The following is a 7,816-nucleotide window of genomic DNA, read 5'->3' as shown; positions in this document are numbered from 1 at the left end:
AGGTCTTGGTTCTCATTTAATCCCCACACCCCTGCCCTCCCTTCACCCCCTCCTCCCTTTGCTATTTATAAAAAGTTTATTTCCATTTTTTCATTTTCTAAGATTTTTTTCTTTTCCCTTATTTCCTTTCCCCTTCCCCTAGATCTTTAGCCCTTTTCTTCCTATTTCACATTGCCAATTATACAATTACTTACTTACACTTTTAGTTTTTCACACCAGAGAAACTAGTATTTGCACATGTGTGATTTATTTATTTCACTTAAGAGTATGACCTCAATATGCATCCATTTTCCTATGAATGACTCTAATTTCTCATCCTTTAAGCCTGAGTAGTATTCCGTTTTATACAAAAACCACATCTTCTTTATCCAGTCTCCAATTGATGGGCAGTTGGACTATTTCCAAGTTTTAGCTATTACAAACTGTGCCACTATAAACATGGGTGAGCATATGTCACTGTGATATGATTCTTTTAATTCTTTTGGAAAGATACCCAGCAGAGGGATGACTGGGTCAAGTGGAACCTCTAGACCTAGCTTTTTGAGATATCTCCATAGTGGTTGCACCAGTCTGCACTCCCACCAACAATGAAGCAGGGTTCCTTTCTCCCCACAACCCCGCCAACATTTGTTATTGTGTGATTTCTTGATAGCAGCCATTCTTTGTGGGATGAGGTGGAATCTCAGTGTTGTTTTCATCTGCATCTCTTGAATGACCAGTATATTTTTTCATATATTTATTTGATGCTTTCTGTTTCTTTGTCTGAGAAATGTCTGTTCATTTCAGATGCCCATTTTTGAATTGGGTCTTTGTATTTTGGGGGGGCTGATTATTTTTGGTTCTTTATATATTCTAGATAATAGTCCTTTGTCTGAGGAGCAGCTGGTAAATTTTTTTTCCCACATCATGGGTTGTCTCTTAGCTCTGTTGGTGGTTTCTTTTGCAGTGCAGAAGCTTTTTAACAAGATGAGATCCCAGTTGTTGATTCTTTTTGCTAGTTTCTATGCTACTGAGGATCCATAAAGTTTTTTCCTATGCCAATGTTATATATTCTAGATAATAGTCCTTTGTCTGAGGAGCAGCTGGTAAATTTTTTTTCCCACATCATGGGTTGTCTCTTAGCTCTGTTGGTGGTTTCTTTTGCAGTGCAGAAGCTTTTTAACAAGATGAGATCCCAGTTGTTGATTCTTTTTGCTAGTTTCTATGCTACTGAGGATCCATAAAGTTTTTTCCTATGCCAATGTCTTTAAGAGTTCTGCCTAACTTATCTTCCAGCAAATTTAGTGTCCCTTTTTTAATATTTACATATTTAATCCACTTGGATTTTAGTTTAGTGCCTGGTGAAAGACAGGGGTCTAGGTTTAATCTTTCGCAGGTTGAAATCCAGTTTTTCCAACACCATTTATTAAAGAGGCTGTCTTTCCTTCACTGAGGATGGTTGGCTCCTTTGTCAAAAATGAAGTAGCCGAGTATATCTGGAGTTGTTTCTGTATCTTTCAATCTATTCCACTGGTCTTCAGGTCTATTTCTTTGCCAGTACCATGATATATATATATTTTTTTATCACAGTGGCTTTGTAGTATAGCTTCAAATTGGGAATTGTTATACCCTCTGCCATGTCTCTGTTGCCTAGGATGGCTTTTGCTATTCTAGGTGCTTCTTGTTCCAAATGAATTTTTGGATTATATTTTCTAGTTCTGTGAAATATACCGTTGGAATTTCAATTGGCATTACATTGACTCTGTATAGCAGTTTTGGTAGTGTGGCCATTTTCACTATGTTGAGTCTTTCTACACAGGAGCAGGGGATATCTTTCCATTTTCTTATATCCTCTTCGATCTCTTTTTTCAGAGTGCTGTAGTTTTCAGTGTGGAGATCTTTTGCTTCTTTCATTAGACTGATTCTTAGATACTTCATTTTTTTTTGGATGCTATTGTGAAAGGAATTGTTTCTCTAATTTCTCTCTCAGTGAGTCTGTTATTTGTGTAGAAGAAGACTATTGATTTTTCAGTGTTGACCTTATATCCAGCTACTCTGCTGAAAGTGTCAATTAAGTGTAGAAGTCTTTTGGTGGAATTTTTTGGGTCTTCAATGTAGAGTATCATGTGTCAGCAAATAATGACAGTTTAACTTCTTCCTTTCATATCTTTATTGTTGTAATTTCTTTCTCTTGTCTAATTGCTGTGGCTAATGCTTCCAGAATTATATTGAAAAGGAGTGGTGATAGTGAGCATTCTTGTCTTGTTCCTGATTTTAACATGAAAGTTTTCAGTTTTTGGCCATTTAATATGATGTTGGCATTTGAATTTTCATAGATAGCCTTTATTAAGTTGAGACATAGACCATCTATTCCAATTTTTTGCAGGGTTTTTATCATGAATTGGTGTTGAATTTTGTCAAATTCTTTTTTTTTTTTTTTGGTATCTATTGAGAGGATCATATGGTTTTTGTCCTTGACTCTGTTAATACAGTGTATTACATTTATTGATTTATGTATGTTGAACCATCCTTGAATCTCTGGAATAAATACAACTTGGTCAGGGTATATGATCTTCTTCATGACCCTCTGTATTCTGTTTGCCAGCAACTTATTTAGGATTTTTGCATCTATGTTCATTAAGGAGGCTGGCCTGTAGTTCTCTTTTTTCAATTGGGTCTTTCCCTGGTTTGGGAATCAAAGTAACACTTGCTTCTAGGAATGAATTTGGAAGTATTGCTTCCCTTTCAGTTTCATTGAAAAGTTTAAAGAGTAGTTGTTCTCTAAATGTCTTGTAAAATTCAGCAGTGAATCCAGCAGGACCTGGGCATTTCTTCACTGGTAAAATTTTTAATTTTATTGAATTTCAATTTCATTGAATGTAATTGGGATTTTTAGAATTTTTTTATCTCCTTCATTCAACATTGGTAATTCATAAGTATCTAGAAATCTGTCCATTTCTTCTGTTTTCCATTTTATTAGAGTAAAGATTCTCAAAGTAGGTATTGATGATCCTCTGGATTTCTGCTGGATCTGTTATGACTTCATCTTTTTCATTCCTAATTGAATGGATCTGAGCCTTTTCTTTCCTTTTGTTTTGACAAGAGTAGCTAAGGTTTATCAATTTTATTTATTGTTTCAAAAAACCAACTCTGATTCATGGATGTTTTGTATAATTTTCTTAGTTTCCATTGCATTGATTTCTGCTCTAATCTTTATAATTTCCTCCCTTGTATGAGCTGTGGCTTTTTCTTACTCTTCTTTTTCTAGGAGTCTACGAAATTCATCATTGGGTTTTTTATTTGAGCTCTCTCTGTTTTCCTAGTGTGGGCATTCACTGATGAATTTTCCACATAGAACTGCTTTCATTGTGTCCCATGGATTCCTGTATGTTGTACTGGCATTATCATATATTTGTAAAAAATGTCTAATTTCTTCTTTTATTTCCTCTGTGACCCATTGATTATTCAGGAGAGTGTTGTTCAATTTTTATGTGTTTGTGAAGTTCCTATGGTTTCTTATGCTATTGATCTCCAGCTAAATTGCACTATGATCTGATAATATACATGGGATAACTTTGATTGCTTTGCATTTATTCAAACCTGTTTTAGGAGCTAGTATGTGGTCTATCTTGGAGAATGATCCATGTGTAGCCAAAAAGAATGTATATTCTGATTTTGTGGGGTGGGACACTCTATATATGTCTATGAAGTCCATATGTTCAAAAGCTTTGTTCAGTTCAAGTATTTTGTTGTTAGTTTTTTGCCTAGATGATCTATTTGTGATAGTGAGGTATTTAGGTCCCCCACTACAATTGTATTAGTCCTTATTTGGTATTTCATGTTACTTAATATTTGTTTATATAGTTGGGAGCATTAATATTTGGTGCATATATATTTATGATTGTCATCTCTTCCTATTGAAATGGTCCCTTTACAAGGATGTAGTGGTCTTCTTTGTCTCTCTTAATCAGTTTTGGTTTGAAATTTATTTTGTCTGTGTATAAGATAGCTACCCCCTTCTTTTTTCTGGGCTCCTGTCACATGGAGAACTGTTTTCCATCATTTCACTTTTAGTCTAGGGCTTCTTTTTGCACTAGGTGTGTTTCTTGTATATAGTAAATTGTTGGATTTTGCATTATAATCCATTCTGCCAGTCTATTTCTCTTGATTGGTGAATCGAGGCTACTGAAATTGATGGTTATAACTGATATGTACTCACTTATTATTGTCATATTATTGTCCTGTTGTTGCCTCTTTTTAATTTTTCCCTCTCTCCCTTTAGTTTCTGCCTTGCCTTATTGATTTGCCCTGTTGCACTTCCTGGTGTTGTGACCTTCATTGTCTTTTTCTAGGATATTGTTTAGAATTCCTTGTATTGCTGGTTTGTTATTCATGAAGTTTTTCAGGTGTTCTTTGTCATGGGAGTATCTGATTTCCCCATCCATTTTGAAAGAGAGTTTTGCAGGATGCATTGGTTGGAAGTTGTTTTATTTTAGGACTTTAAATACCTCACTCCAGGCTCTCCTTGACCTGAAGTTTTGTGTTGAAAAGTCTGCTGTGATTCTGATGGGCTTCCCTTTGTATGTGATTTGTTTCTTTTCTCTTACTGCTTGTAATATTTTGTTCTTCTGTTGGGTTTCTGGGATCTTGACTATTATATGTCTAGGTGTAAATTTTTTTTATTTTTTTTATTTTTGATCATGGCTAGTTGGAGTCCTATATGCCTCACTTATCTGTATGTCAAATTATTCCCCTCTGTTTGGGAAGTTTTCTGTCATTAATTCTGTGAACAGCTTTTTTAAATCATTTGTATTTTCTCCTGCTACTTCATGGATTCCTATCTGTCTTGTGTTATTCTTCTTTGCATCACCTAGGAGTTGTTGGAATGATTTCTCATGATCCCTTGCTGATTTTGAGACCTCTCTTTTCACAGTCACTGACTGCAATCCTGTCTTCATATCTGAAATTCTATCTTAACATTCATTTATCCTGCTGCAAAAACTTTCAATAAAGTTTTTAATCTCCTGGATATCTGTTTGAATCTGCTTCATGGATTTCATTTCTTTCTCATGTTGGGCATTCATGGTTTACATTTCTTTCTTATGCTGGGCCTTCATGGCTTCTATCATGGTCCTGAATTCATCTATTTTCTTTTAATTTTTTTTTTAATTGAGTTTATTGGTACATTTAGGGATACAGTACAGTTACATTCATTGTTGGGATCATGTACCTTTACATGGCAAGTCTTGATTCTCATTTTTTTCCCCTTACCTCTGCCCTCCCTTCACCCCCTCCTCCCCTCCCCATCTACAAACACTTTATTTTCATCTTTTCATTCTCTCACATTTTTTTCTTTTCCCTTTTTGTTCTTCCCCTACGTATCACACCTTCCCTACACCTTTAGCTCCTTTCCTCCCATTTCTAAATGTCAGTAATCTTATTAGAATCTTATGCATTGTTGCAGAATATTCACACCAGGGAAACTATTTGGTATTTACACATGTGGGACTTATTTATTTCACTTAGGAGTATATCTTCAATATGTATCCATTTTCCTATGAATGAATCTATTCTCTCGCTCTTTATGGCTGAGTAATATTCCATTTTATAGAAAAACCACATCTTCTTTATCCAGTTTCCAACGGATGGGCAAATAGGTTGTTTCCAAGATTTAGCTATTACAAACTGTGCCGCTATAAACATGGGTGCACATACTTCTCTGTGATATGATTCTTTTAGTTCTCTTGGAAAGATACCCAACAGAGGGATGGCTGGGTCAAATGGAACCTCCAGTCCAAGCTCTTTGAGGTATCTCCATATTGATTTCCATAGTGGTTGCACTAGTCTGCACTCCCACCAACAATGGAGGAGGGTTCCTTTCTCCCCACAACCCCGCCAACATTTGTTATTGTGTGATTTCTTGATAGCAGCCATTCTTTGTGGGGTGAGGTGGAATCTCAGTGTTGTTTTCATCTGCATCTCTCGAATGACCAGTGATGTGGAACATTTTTTCATATATTTTCTTGCTGCTTTCACTTCTTTGTATGAGAAATGTCTGTTCATTTCGGATGCCCATTTTTGGATCGGGTCTTTATATTTGGGGGGACTGATTGTTTTGAGTTCTTTATATATCCTTGATAATAGTCCTTTGTCTGAGGTACAGCTGGTAAAAATTTTTTCCCACATTGTAGATTGTCTCTTAGTTCTGCTAATGGTTTCTTTTGAAGTACAGAAGCTTTTTAGTAAGATGAGATCCCAGTTGTTGATTCTTTCTGCTAGTTCCCGTGCCACTGAGGATTTGTTCATAAAGTCTTTTCCTATACCAATGTCTTCCAGAGTTCTACCTAACTTACTTTCCAGCAAGTTTAATGTTTCTGTTTTAATATTTAGATCTTTAATCCATTTGGATTTTATTGAATTCATCTATTTTCTTTGTCAGTTTCTGTTCTAGAGTCTCCAGTCATGTCTTTCATTGTGTAGTTATCTGGGAAATTATTTCTGTTTTGAATTTTTTTAGACTGATTGATCTGTTTTGTTATTTCCTGTGCTATGAGTTCAGGGTGTCCTGGTGGTTCACTGTCAGACTTTTCAAGCTTATTTGCCCTAGAGTTTGCTGTTGGTGAACTGGAAGTCTGTCTTAGTGTCTTGCTTAAGTGTTTTCTCATTTTTATTTTTGTTGTTGGGTTGTTGGTTTAATTCCTGGGTTATTACTTAAATCTTCCTTATATATTTGTGCTTTAGCTTTTGAGTCTCTAATGACTCATAGACACTCTCATTTTCATAATATCAGAAAAGACAACTAGTGAATCAATCACAACTCTTTAGCCCAATTGATACAATCAGCAATACAATAGGATCAAGCACAGCTTACAAACTGACCATTTGTGGTAGTCATTAAGCTATCAACTTTAAGCCATGTGAATTAAATAAAAATCAAGGAGCAGCCCAAAATATTTTTACAGTGAACAAACTATTCAATACAGCAACTTTACCCTTTAGGATGGGGGCTTAGACAGTGTTAGGAATAGAGGAATAGATAGGTAGCAGAATTGGAGATTTCAAGTGAAGCCAGAGGTCACAGGATGACCACACAAACTTTAGGAAACTTTTGAAGACAAGAGGGAAAGACAAAGTGAAAGAATAAGGACAAGAATATGACAACTTAACAGTAACAGGGGATCACTTTCCTTGGAAACTATTGACCCTTGTGTGAAGGAAAAGGAGAGAAGAAAAGAAAAGAATGAAAGAAGAAAAAACAAAAAAAGAAGAAATCCAAGCTAGGGCAGGAACAAGAACAGAAAGAGAGATGAAGAGTAATATGAAAGAGCAAGAGATTGAGTTGGAAAAAGAAGACAGAAAAAAGAATTAATTTGCAGAACAGAATGAGGAAAAGAAAGAAGAAAAAGAATTTGAAGGAAGGGCCTCTTTCAGACTATATCTCTGCTGTCACAATAGACAATGTATGCAGCAATATGCAGAACTAAGTCATTTAATCTCAGCTAGCTGATCGCAGACCCCTGAGATTCAAGCTGAATTTGGGCTGCAAGGTCCAAATTATACTCCCTGACCTCCTGCAAGGTTGACCTCTGCAAGATTCTACTATGGGTTCCCTCTGCCTTTTCCCTGAAGATATTCAAAGTTCTGATGGCAGGTGGTGATCTCTCCAACTTACCATCTATGGAGATCTGATGTGCCTTTATTGCAGTTGTTCATTTCTGTTCTATCTTTTGGAGTTCAGAAAAAATGACCTTTGTGATCGTCTGTGCCTTAGTTGTCTTGATGCAGGCTTGAGCAAGGATGGGCTCTCTGTATGTCTGACCTGGACCTCCACCTTCCA

This window comes from Fukomys damarensis, unplaced genomic scaffold, assembly GCF_012274545.1.
Source record: "Fukomys damarensis isolate Sample0158 unplaced genomic scaffold, DMR_v1.0_HiC HiC_scaffold_30, whole genome shotgun sequence".
Classification (NCBI taxonomy): Eukaryota; Metazoa; Chordata; class Mammalia; order Rodentia; family Bathyergidae; genus Fukomys; species Fukomys damarensis.
This window is presented reverse-complemented; position numbering follows the sequence as displayed.